The 12,002-nt window shown below is 44.1% G+C and overlaps 1 protein-coding gene across 1 annotated transcript in view; it reads right to left on the minus strand.

The window, feature by feature from the left end:
• ZC3H3 (zinc finger CCCH-type containing 3) overlaps positions 1-12,002 on the minus strand; it is a 156,002-nt gene that overhangs the window by 135,307 nt on the left and 8,693 nt on the right. The window lies entirely within an intron of this gene.

Genomic DNA, 12,002 nt, shown 5'->3' on the forward strand with positions numbered 1-12,002 from the left:
GTACGCTGAAGGGTACTTCCACATCCTCACTGAGGCTGTTCAGTGGTCCTCACTCTGCTCCAGCACTCGAAAATAATTCGTACTCAGACTTGCAAAACCCAGAAAGAGCAAGGTAATTTTCTGGTGTCCCCACGTGGATACAGGAGCAAAACTAAATCCATTCCCAGGGCACAGGATGTGTTTATTTAATGTGCTTTCAATTGTCTTTCCTTCTTTCCCCATGTAAACTGTGCATAAAGGAATCTGAGCAATAACAAAATCCATCTCCTTCTCCTGCTTTCCCAGGAGGGTAAACTGAAAGTCCACAAGCAGGTGATCTGTCACCCCATTTACAAAGGCTGCCCCATAGCATAGTGGGATGATTGCTACATTACCAGCAATTTGAAAAAAAACCAACTAAAAGACTGGAGATACAGCTTACTACATGGCACAGATCATAGCATCCTTGAGGTTGGAAAAGAACCCTAAGATCGTCAAGTCCAACCATCAACCCATCACCACCATGCCAACTCATAAAATCATTGAGGTTGGAAAAGACCTCCAAAATCATCAGGTACAACCATCAACCCAACATAATCACTGAACTACATGCCCACGTGCCACATCTCTCAAACACTTCTCCTAGCAGCATGTTCCAATACCTGACCATTCCCCTTGGAGAAGAAATCCAACCCAAACCTTCCCAGATGCTGCCTTTATGTTGTTTATAACACTTAAATATGGTACCTAGGCTTCAAGAACTCAATCACAGCAAACCTTATTTGTTTGCAAGCCAACCTCGTTGCTAGTTTGCTGGCATTCCTTCTACATTATCCTTCTGTCAAACTCCTTCCATCACCAACTCTTCAGGACAGTGGGTATATTAATTGCTTGGCACATTCTCCTGACTGTACAGTGCCATTTGCAGCCTTGGCACCATAGGAATAACGGTCCAGAACAACAGCACACACAAAATAAAGCAAGTCATAGCCACAGTAGTACAACTGCAAGGCGATCACGCTAAGTGGAAGGCACAGTTTTGTAAATGTAAGATTAATTTAAGTCCTCTTTTGCTGTAGTATGGGGGCACTGGGTTATAGCTTCAGCCCAGCAGCTCGATTAAAGGTCCTCTTGAGCAATGAAACAAAGCAGTTGGATCTGCTCCTGCTTTGCTCCTTACCTGAGAACACAGTACCATAAACACTTAGAAAGGTAATTTCATTTTTTAAGATGCTCCAGAATTACCTCTCAGCACCAAGATTCCGATGACCACTTTCATTCTCTTCAGGAAAGATTATTAATAGGGCTTTGCGAAAGCATCTCTAATATTTTTGTAGCTTCCAAAGTCCTTGCAGACTCAATTATGAAGTGAGTACACAGTAATCATTCCACACCAATCTTGATGAGAACTTCCTCATCATGGCCAGACTGAAATTTGATGTGTTTGGGCTCAGATGCACAATAGATGAAGTTTTGGAGAACGCTGGGACATCGCTGTTTATAGGTTTCCTAAGGTCAGTTTCAAGGCACTGTGCCTTTAGGGATCTGGAGTCCTTTGCAAACATGAATCACACCTCTCCAGAATGATGGAAACGTTGATGTGCAGCACTGTGCAATTCTATCAATTGGAGGAAAGTAATTTTTTATTTTTTCTAATGAAAGAGAACGTTCAAAGCTAAGCACAAAGTTGACAGCTTGCCAAGACTGGATATTAGAAACAGGATGTTCCAATGCCCCTTGCCTTGCAACACAACACCAAATTCTTACTTTTCTAATATACCTTCCCAAAGCAAGCATCCTGGCTTAATTATTACAAGGCAATCATCAGACATGATTTAAATACGAATATTTAATTAATACCCTGATCGTTCTTTAGTTTATGTATTTCTTTTCCAGATGTCTTCCTTTTCCTTCTGACAAGGAGGGCAAGGAGGACAGACCTTGTGCAAGGCAGTTGCTCCTGAACAAAGCATGCCTCGTCAAAGCCACAAGACTCACTGAAAACACGTGAAGAAAACCTGTTAAAAGGGCAAAACACTTTAAGAGCTGACAAATGTCTTCATGTCTCGTGGCTTTCTAACTTGCCCTTTACAAAGCATGACATTAAGGAAGCAATCCAACTGTCAAGAAGTTATTTATATGACAAGTCCCACTGTTCCACTTCAGAAAGATACAAACTTCAATTTTCCATGAGTAGAATTTGTCTTTAGTTTGATCCCTAACTATGAAATTGAACAAACGTTGTGAACTTGTCAGATTAACAGACTGTTAACATAACAGTTTTAATAGGAGGGTTTGCCAAACTCCGCTGCTCACTTTCCTATATAACTATATACGTATCTATAGCTATACTGTGACACCTTGTTGCTCTAGTCAAAGCACATGACTCAAAGCAAACACTAAAGCTTAAAATACACACTATGAAGCCTAAGTGTGAAAGTTTAAGGCCAGACAATTTCACTAGGGCCAACATTTCACCATTTATTTAAAAAAAATCAACTTCATAAGAGTCACAGAATCACCAAGGTTGGAAAAGAACTACAATATCATATAGTCTAACCATCCACCTACCACCAGTAGTTCTCACTAAACCTCTTTCAGTCACACAGATCTCCCAGTGCGTGGATCATTTCAGGTTAGGAAAAATTACTTCTCTGAAAGAGCAGCCAGGCATTGGAACAAGCTTCCCAGGGAGGTGGTAGAGTCACCATCCCTGGAGGTATTCAAAAACCATGGAGATGTGGCACTCAGGGACGTGGTTTAGTGGGCATGGTGGGATGGGTTGGTGGTTGGACGATGATCTTGGAGGTCTTTTCCAACCCTAACGTTTCTGTGAGTGGACACGGTGGTCTTGGATTGGCAGTTGGACTTTTCAAGCTCAATGAATCTACAATCTCAATTTGAAAACCACTTTACAGCCTCTTAAATAACTCCTCTACTTCTTTATTGCATCTTATCCTTCAAACACTCACAGTGGAGATTCAACTTCCCCATGATGTTGAGAAGTTCTCTCTCCAAATTCAAACTGTTAGACTCATGACAATTTCTGCATTAATATTTCTTTGTTTGGTCATCACTTGGACTGTGCATATTTACTGAAGTTAATCTATTAACCTCCTGATTATGAGAGTTTAAATTAAAGCATTGCCAAACTGGGAAAAGAAAACACAGATACCATATTGGAAGTTAAAATTGCAGTCCATTAAGACAGAAGAGAACCAAACTTTTTCTTTTTTTTTTTTTTTTTAAACATCGATTATTCTGGAATAATTAATTAGCAGAGCTATAACAATACATAAAATTGCTAGCCTCTGACTCTTCTGATAATTTATGCAAGATTAAAGTATCGCTGTGGTTGCCTTTTCCATTGCCTAATTCAGCATTTTCTTTTTTCCTTATGAAAGCAAGACTCCAGATTTAACTGCTCTAATGCCCTTTTACAGTGTTTGGTGTAGTAAAATCTAACAGCCACTACAGCATGCTAGCAGGGAAATGATGGATCACGGAAGCTCAGTAAAATGCCCCAGTTAATGTTGAGATAGTAGAGTAAATCTTATTTTAGGAACACACACATCTATATACACACTGGAAGTGGTATCTCTGCCAAACTCCTTTCACCCTATCAAATCCCCTCTTGATTTTTCTCATTCATAATGGATGTTTCCATACAAAGGTTTTTCCTTAAAACCAAGCTAAATCTTGGTTTCTAGATGAAGCTCACCAATCAATAGCTAAACCCAAACAAGACAAACTCCATTTGGGCAAGAGGTTGGAATCAGGGAATCACAGAATTGAGTTGGAAGGGACCATTACAAGTTGGACTCATCTGCAAAATGCTTATTTAGAAGACATAAGCTGATCTCTTTCAAAAAGCAGAATCTGGAGCTGCTTTGAATACCTGCAACTCAAGAGTATCCTTCTCACCCCCAAAAACCTCAGAGCTGAGACCAAACAAGAGATGATCCAGATCCCACAGCAGATGAGGACATGTGGCTCTCCAGAAACGGACAGTGGGACATCCACAGAACACACTGCACCTTCTCAGGATGGTTCCTGAGCTGGATCTTACATCTCCATAAAACGTAGGTGCCACTCTTTCAATCAAAAGCTGAGTTACACTGCACCTTTCGAGCTGCTTGCTTTTGACACAAGGCTAAAAATAAGTGGCAAATACATGAGGGCTCTCAGGATGTGTTTCCGGGATGTTTTTTCAAGCCTGAAAGGAAGATACATCCTTGCCAGTGCTCAAAGCCTGGGCACTTTGTGCTCCATCTTAGGACAAGTTGACTCAGGACAATTCCCCACCGCATCATTGTGACCACTTTGTGTTTTATATTCCACTCTAACACTTCAAGAATGTTCTCCTGCCATTTCCAAACCCCTGAGGGCAGGACAAATAACCCACAAGATCACTTCTGAGGACAGATCTGGGCCTCCAGCTGTGCTTCTCGATACCATCCAAAACAACCCCGAGCACAATCTGAAATAGAAGCCTGACAAAAAACTGCACACGTGTGGATTACAGAGGCATAAGAGAGAATGAAACTGTCCTCAAACTCAAATCCCCTATGGGCAAGAGCAAAATTCCCGTTGACAACTGAAGTAAAGGCATTTCCCCCATTCCCTTAGACTGAAGCAGAAACTTGAAACCACAGAAAGTGCTGCGACAGCACAGTTTTGTAGAGCACAGGAGATGCTGTCAGGCCCACAAAGCACTTACCCCAGGTGCACTTATGCATCTGTTACATATTCTGAGGGGCATTACTCATTTATACCGCTTTGTAGAGCACACAAAGCCCAGCACAAGCAAACAGATCCACGAGTGAAGAGCTTTAATTCTGCTCAGCGGCGATACGGGGGAATCGTCGCGTGAAGCTGTTCCTATGACAATCAAGTGGGACGGTTTTGCAGAAGGAAAAATTTTGAAAAGAATTGTACACGGGGATTTGGAGAAGAACGGGAAGCAGAAAGCAGAACAGAGGAACCTACCCAGGTTTTGCAGGGAGAGGAGCATTTGCGCTGGGGTGGGATTTGGGGATTCTGACAGCACTGCGGTGGATGCTTTGGTATCAGCGCAGCCATCAGCTCACAGCCAGGGAAACATCTGCAGTTTCAGCTGTGACCGTGCTGGGGATACTTGCCGTCAGTTTGCATATTAGGTGCAGGAAAATAGCAAGAAAAAGAAACAAAAGGGAAGAGGCTCATTGTCAAGCTCCAGGCTGTAGAGCCATTCGTATTTAAGTGCCTTAAATGCCCACTTTTCTTTCCCTTCTTTTGACTTTAAGTACACAAGGAAGGACAATCAAAGGGATAAAAAAAGGCAGCAGCACTGAAATTCAGCACAATCAGAGCCAGATGGGTTGGAAACTGTGTTTTAAAACTACGTATCAGCATCCCAGCTTCCTCAGATGCATTCCTTAAACAGAGAGGATTGGTGATGAAACTGCTTGGATATTTCTCACCCTGAGGATATCCAGAGGGCTGTACAATCTGTTACACCTGCAAACAGAGGTCATGCAATATGATTTCTGCTCCGTACCAGGACACCCAGCCTCCGAGGTCAAAGCAGCAAGCTACACAGTCCACTTTTTGCACCTGCAGAGGAAACTTTGGTGCACAGATGGAGCATCTGCACAAAGGAAAAAAAAAATCAACTCATTTTACCACCTCTGCCATTCAATAAAGCAATTGCAAACCGTATCATAAAAGTCACAGCAAGGAGAGACATCTAGCACTCAACAAGAGATGACCAAAGGTACACTGTGCTACTCTGCTCTGGAGATGTGCTATTTGGAGGAACAGGGTGGCACGATGCAGCCCCAGGAGGACAAGGCAGATGCACGTCCCGCTGCGCTCTCTGCTTTCTTTTTAGTTTCTCCTATTTAAGTCTTTATCCAAAGGGAGGTTTTCTTTTTGTCGCGGCCCTGAAAGGTCTGAAATCTTAGCAAAGGACCCCCGTGGGCTTGAAAATATCAAGGGTCAGAGCCAATGAAAGGATGTCATACACCCCCAAAGCCAAATATTTCTTCCTGTTGTATAAATATATTAGTCCCCAAAGACATGCTTGCTATTAACAGCATTTCAGAGTCAAAACAGCAGCCAGAACTGCACACAGGCACAGGAGATGCTCTGAAATAGAGGATACGTGCACAGAGAGATTATTTTCAAGCAAGCAATTTGAATTCTGCAGCAAAAGGAAGAAAGAATGGACGCAGCTAGGAATAATTTAAGCAATTCTGTGTGAAGAGCAGAGTAGTTTACATGGCAACCCCTGCTGCTCCCCAGACTATCATCACTTGGTCTTTATGGTCTGTTTGCAGGTGTTCCAGATGTGCAATCAGCACCTTGCACACATCCCTACCCAGCAGGCCATTATCATCACGTGCCTGGCACATTTCCATCCAGATGTTCCCCAAAGTGCAGTCCTCGTGTCTGACCCCAAGCTCCAGCACAGCTCTGAGCTCTGGGGATAAGGTAGTCCCCGTTGCAACGCCTCCTCATTTAGCAACACTGACTTCCCTCCCTCAAAGCAAAATGTTATTTTTAAAAGAGCTCTCTGAAAACAGAATCCCCACTGCTGGCTGCCTGCAGTTCGTTTTGCAGCTTGGGACAAGTCACCTGTAAATGCCAAGTGAAGCCAGAAATCCTACACTGTTACTTACGACCGCTGACGTAACCCAAGCAGGCACAGAGCCAACTATGTGAACTTTTCCCAATTACTGCGAAGGAGCAAACAGCCACTTTGCAAGACACTCCTTCGCTGATCCAAAGGACAAGCCAGAGATCTGCCAAAATCATGATTTATGGGCAAGGTCAACCTACATACAGCAGCACAATGCCATTATCCTGGTGGTCTCGAGTGGCACAAGGGGGTTGGCGAGCTGGGACTGCTCAGAAGATGAGAATAACAATGGGGTGGGGAAGAAAAGGGAGAAATTTGAGGGGTCCTGAGCACTGTGCATGATACAAGATCTTCCTTTCGAGGGAAGGGACTCTTCATGAGACGTCACAGAGGCGTCAAACTCCTGTGTAATGCAACTCGAGATGTCACTTGCAAACAGGAGCAACACTTCACTGAAGAGAAAAAAAAAAGCAAAATGATAGTAAAGCAAAGAGAAGTTCCCCTTGTTTGGAAAGAATTAAAAAAATACTTTATTACACAGGAATCTCCCCATTATAACTACTGACTAATAGACCTTCACTTTATAAGTTACAAGAAAAAAAGAGAAGAAGGTCAACACTGAGATTCTCAAAGCTGCCAAAGGGATACAGACAGCCAACATCAATAAAATTAACAGCAGCTGGGCATTCAGATGCCAGCCATAACTTACTGCTCACCATTTACGCCCTGCTGACTTTCTGTACTTGCCTGGGCACGAGTAATGCAATCCAGTTCCCTCCACGTCAACTACTGGTCATTTCCAAGTGCTCAGTGTTCTCATGATGCACGGCTTGGAGAGTTAAGAAAGAAATGAAGATTTGGGGAATTTTCCCCAAAGGTGACTATTGCTGTTTGTAATTAAGGAGTTAGTAGGCACTTACAGAGTCTTAGGATGGCTTGGGTTGGAAGGGACTTCAAAGATCATCTCATTACAACCGCCAGGTTCCAATCCCTACTTCTGCAAACAGAAGGGGGAAGGTCTTATCCAGGATCTTACGAATCCTGTTAGAATATTTGTTTGGAAAGAAGCAAATGCAAACAGGATTTCCTTCTATTCAATACACTGACAGAACCCAGCTGCAATGCTGCTGGTGCTAACAGAAGGCAAGAAGGAATCTGGTATCATAAACAATTCTCCCACCTCAGCGGAGAGCACAAGAAAGGTAAAGAGAAGCAGGAAAGAAGTATTTTGAAGTGGGAAGGATGCAATCTAGCCTCCTAGCAGCACGTGTTGTGGATGCAACAAAAGATGCAAGCTGAAACCCCAGAAGGTGGTGGAGGTATCACCTCTGGAGGCATTTAGGAAATGTGGAGATATGGCACTTGGGAACACTGTTCAGTGGGCACAGTGAGGGTGGGCTGGGGTTGGACTTGATGGTCTTGGAGGTCCTTTTCCAACCTTAATGATTCTATGACATGCTTGCAGCTAACTCTTGCTCTGGCCACAGATTTGCAGGGCCACAAGGTTCTGCCATCTGCCAATATTTGACTTCCCATTGCCAAAGCACTTGTACAGAGGAGATGACAACATCTTACCAAAGCACAGTAAAGCTTCAATAGTTAGCATCTGCAAAGTGCACTGGACAGGCAAAGAGCTGAGAAATCATTAAGGTTGGAAAAGACCTCTAAGATCACCCAGTCCAATCCCTACCATACCCACTAATTGTCCCTCAGTACATCATCTCCACGTTTGTTGAATACCAGAGACAGTTGTTCCCTGTTCCAAGGAGCCTGTTTCAATGTGTTACCACTCTTAAAATAAACTTTTCCTAATACCCAACCATTCACATCCCAGTGCGAATCCACTCTGCTCCCTTATTCATTAAAAAAAAGAACTAAAGGGTGACCCACCACTGTGCAACATGGCAAACATCCTTCCATAACACACTTCTCCCACATCTTCCCAGGCATAACCCAAAAGCCACTGCTTAAAAATATAAAAATACTTGAATATACTTTTCATATGCAGAGCAGGAGATGGCTTAAAGCAGGAGGAGGTCTCTAGGTTTAACACAGGTTGGATATTAGGAAAAATTCCTTCACAGAAAGAGTGGTGAGGTAATTAGAATGAGTTGCCCACAGAGTCACCATCCCTGAAGGTGCGAAAGAGAAGGGTGGATGCAGCATTGAGGCACATGGTGAGGATGAGTTGGGGTTGGACTGGGTGATCTTGAGGCTCTTTTCCAAACTTGATGATTCTATAATCTCTGAAGGTTCAACCCTGGGTCAGCAGTGAAATAACAGAATCACCAAGGTTGGAAAAGACCTTCAGGATCATCCAAGTCCAACCATCCACCTATCACCAATAGTACTCACTAAGCCACGTCCCTCAACACAAAATCCAAACGTTCCTTGAACTGTGTCCTCAGTGAGTAAGCCTGGCACCTGCCTGTATGGCAGCATTTGAGCCTTTTGGCACAAACATCAATCCCAAACCCCCAAAAAACAGGGAGGCTGCAGCATGCATGCTTCATGTAGCCCCTGTGCTCCTCAAGTCAGAGATCACTGACATAACTGCAGTACCCCATTTCTGCTGCAGCACAACGTGGGATTGCTGAAGTCACAGCAGACTTGCAGAAAAGGCAAATCATCTCCAGAATGCACTCCCTGTACAATCTGCCCATATGTGTGGGGCACAAGCCCCATTTTGGGGGCAATGACCCCCACCCCACTGTCACAGCCATGCCCCAAGAACACCATCACCCCACTGCACATGGCCAGCTACTTCCTCCTGGACTCCATGCACCCCACAGGCATTTCTCAACCCATCCTCAACCCCATGGTGACATCAGCATTGAGCAAAGTGGGGCAGGGGGACATGGGGGGACTTGTGGGGTCATATGGGGACACAGGGACATGTGGAGTCAGAACCACAGAAGTGAGAGGAGCTGGCACATGGAGGTGATACAGGGAGGTGGCAGAATGTACCAGGAGTTTGAGCAGCACTGCAGGGCAGATGAGCAGTGCCAGCCCTACCTGGGGGTGATGGTGACACTCGAGGATGAGGATCTGCTATTGGTCTTCAAGCAGGTAGTTTGTTATCCACACATAATACCACCCTTTTTTTTTTTTCTTTTTTTTTTTTTTTTTAAATCAGTGACAGTATGTGATCTGATCCAACATCTTTGAAAAGTGTGGTTTAAGTATCATCAGCTGAGAACAGCAGCAGAACACGGGGCAACTGCAGGGAGAAGGCGTGGGGAGGGAAGTGAGGAAAGAAAGGAGAAAGCCTGAAAAAGGAAAGGGAAAGGCACAGGGATAAGGAAGGGAGCAAGGCATAGGGGAATGAAGGGGAATGAACAGAACAGCCTAAAAAGCAGCAACAAGTTCTGGGAAGACTGTAGAGTGTGAGATTCTGTATCAGGTGTGTATTTGTGTATGTAAGTTCTTATTACTTATTATTAACCCGATGTCAAGTGAGCCTGCAGGAGGCTGGAAGGCTCCACCACAAAATGCATACATAGCTCATGCATCCCATCCTGCTTGCTCAGCAGCAGCACCGAGGAGGAACCACATACAATCGCCATGCAGGAAAGACCCAAATCCTCATCACATCACATTTCACAGCACTTTTACAGTGGTATGGGGGCAGAAGTCATAAAACAAAAAGCTAATGGTGTGATAGAAACCATTGCCACTTTGCTCCTGGAAACGAATAACGGCAAAGTTGTGACCCACTCACTCAAAAAGAAGAAATAAATGAATTATTACATTTTGAAGGGCTGCATCCCTCTCCTGTCACAGGAGAAACCCAGTTCAGCAAACCCTCAGCCCAAATCCTGAGAGGAGTTCCATGACTGGGCTTGTTCAGCCTGGAGAAGAGAAGGCTGTGGGATGACCTCACTGCAGCCTTCCAATACCTGAAGGAAGCCTTCAGGTAGGGTAAAAGGGTAAAAGGTAGGAAAGGGTAGATAACAGCAAGACAAGGGGAAACGGTTTTAAGCTGAAGAAGTGAAAATTCAGACTGGATATCAGAAAGAAATTCTTTACTATAATAGTGGCGTGGTGCTGGAACAGGGTGTCCAGAGAGGCTGTGGATGCCCCATTCCTGGAGGCGTTCAAAGCCAGGTTGAATGGAGCCCTCGGCCAGGGCAGCCTGGTCTAGTATTAGATATGGAGGTTAGCAGCTCTGCCTGCAGCTTAATGATCCTTGAGGTCCCTTCCAACCCAAGCCATACTATAATTCTATGATCTTGCACTAAATTCTCACCCCTGGCCAACACCGAATTATTTAAGAAACACAGACACGGCAATGCAATCTACCCCAGAGAAAGCAGAAGCTCGTTTGCACTTCTCTGCTCACAGCCAGCTGCGACTGCCTGAGCAACTCTGGGCACCCGGCTGAGACATCCTGCCTGCAAGGGGACATTACAGAGGGGAAAAGACACCAAGCAGCCCCTCACCAGCATCTTTGTGATGCTCCTCAATCCCCACAGGCGACGCAGGTTCAGCCCGCGCCGCTGCTGAACAATGCAGTTTGGAATTCAATTAAAGTGATTATCTGTTGTGCCAAATAAATTGTGTACAGCATATATCCTGCAGCATTTTACACCTTCGGGCTCATTATTTTCTAACTGTTTCCTCCTGTTTATGCTCTTTCAAATTAAATTGCTGATAATACGCGCCAAAATAAAAAATGAGCGCACCTTGTCCGAAGAAAATTGATTCTCCTTTTTCCTGAACCGGGCGATTGCCAGGTTTTATATACTCTGTTCCTGGCGATCATTAGTAATTCAATTTTCTTTTTATTAGCCCCCTTATCTGCTGAGCAATATAGTGGCAGAGCTGACCTCTTTCGCACGGGTAAATGTTTAAAATCTTTTCCCTGATTAATTTTGCCAGTTAAGGAAAAGAGGAGAAATGGCCCGGCTCTTAGCCATCACAATGAATAAAGCTTAATGTTGATTGTGATGGAATTTCTAATGCCAAAGAAATTGATTGAACGCAGCAATTACACTGCAATAGTAACTCAAGGGAAATGGGATAGTTTTCTCCTGGCCATAGCCTTTTGGTTATTTAAAACAATCCAATTTGCAAGGATAATTATATATTAGTGTTTTATCTGCCACTTGAAATGAACATGGGAGTTTTGATACTGGCCCAGCATTAGCAGGTTATTGCTGCAAATTACTTGATATCTGCTTTCTTTCACATAAAGACGAAATTAGGCCATCAATAACCAGAAAAAGGTGGGCTGGGGAAATGCGAGGGGCACGAGTGCCCTCTGCAGGGCTGAGGGGAAGGAAGGGCAGCAATCAACTCCCCAAAATCCCAAATCTTCCCCATTATTGGAGAACATCACGCAGCTCCACATTGGGCATACAAAGAATAGGCACAGCCCAGCTCTCCTGCCCCTCTCACA

This window comes from Tympanuchus pallidicinctus, unplaced genomic scaffold, assembly GCF_026119805.1.
Source record: "Tympanuchus pallidicinctus isolate F22 unplaced genomic scaffold, pur_lepc_1.0 scaffold5, whole genome shotgun sequence".
In the NCBI taxonomy this organism is placed as follows: Eukaryota; Metazoa; Chordata; class Aves; order Galliformes; family Phasianidae; genus Tympanuchus; species Tympanuchus pallidicinctus.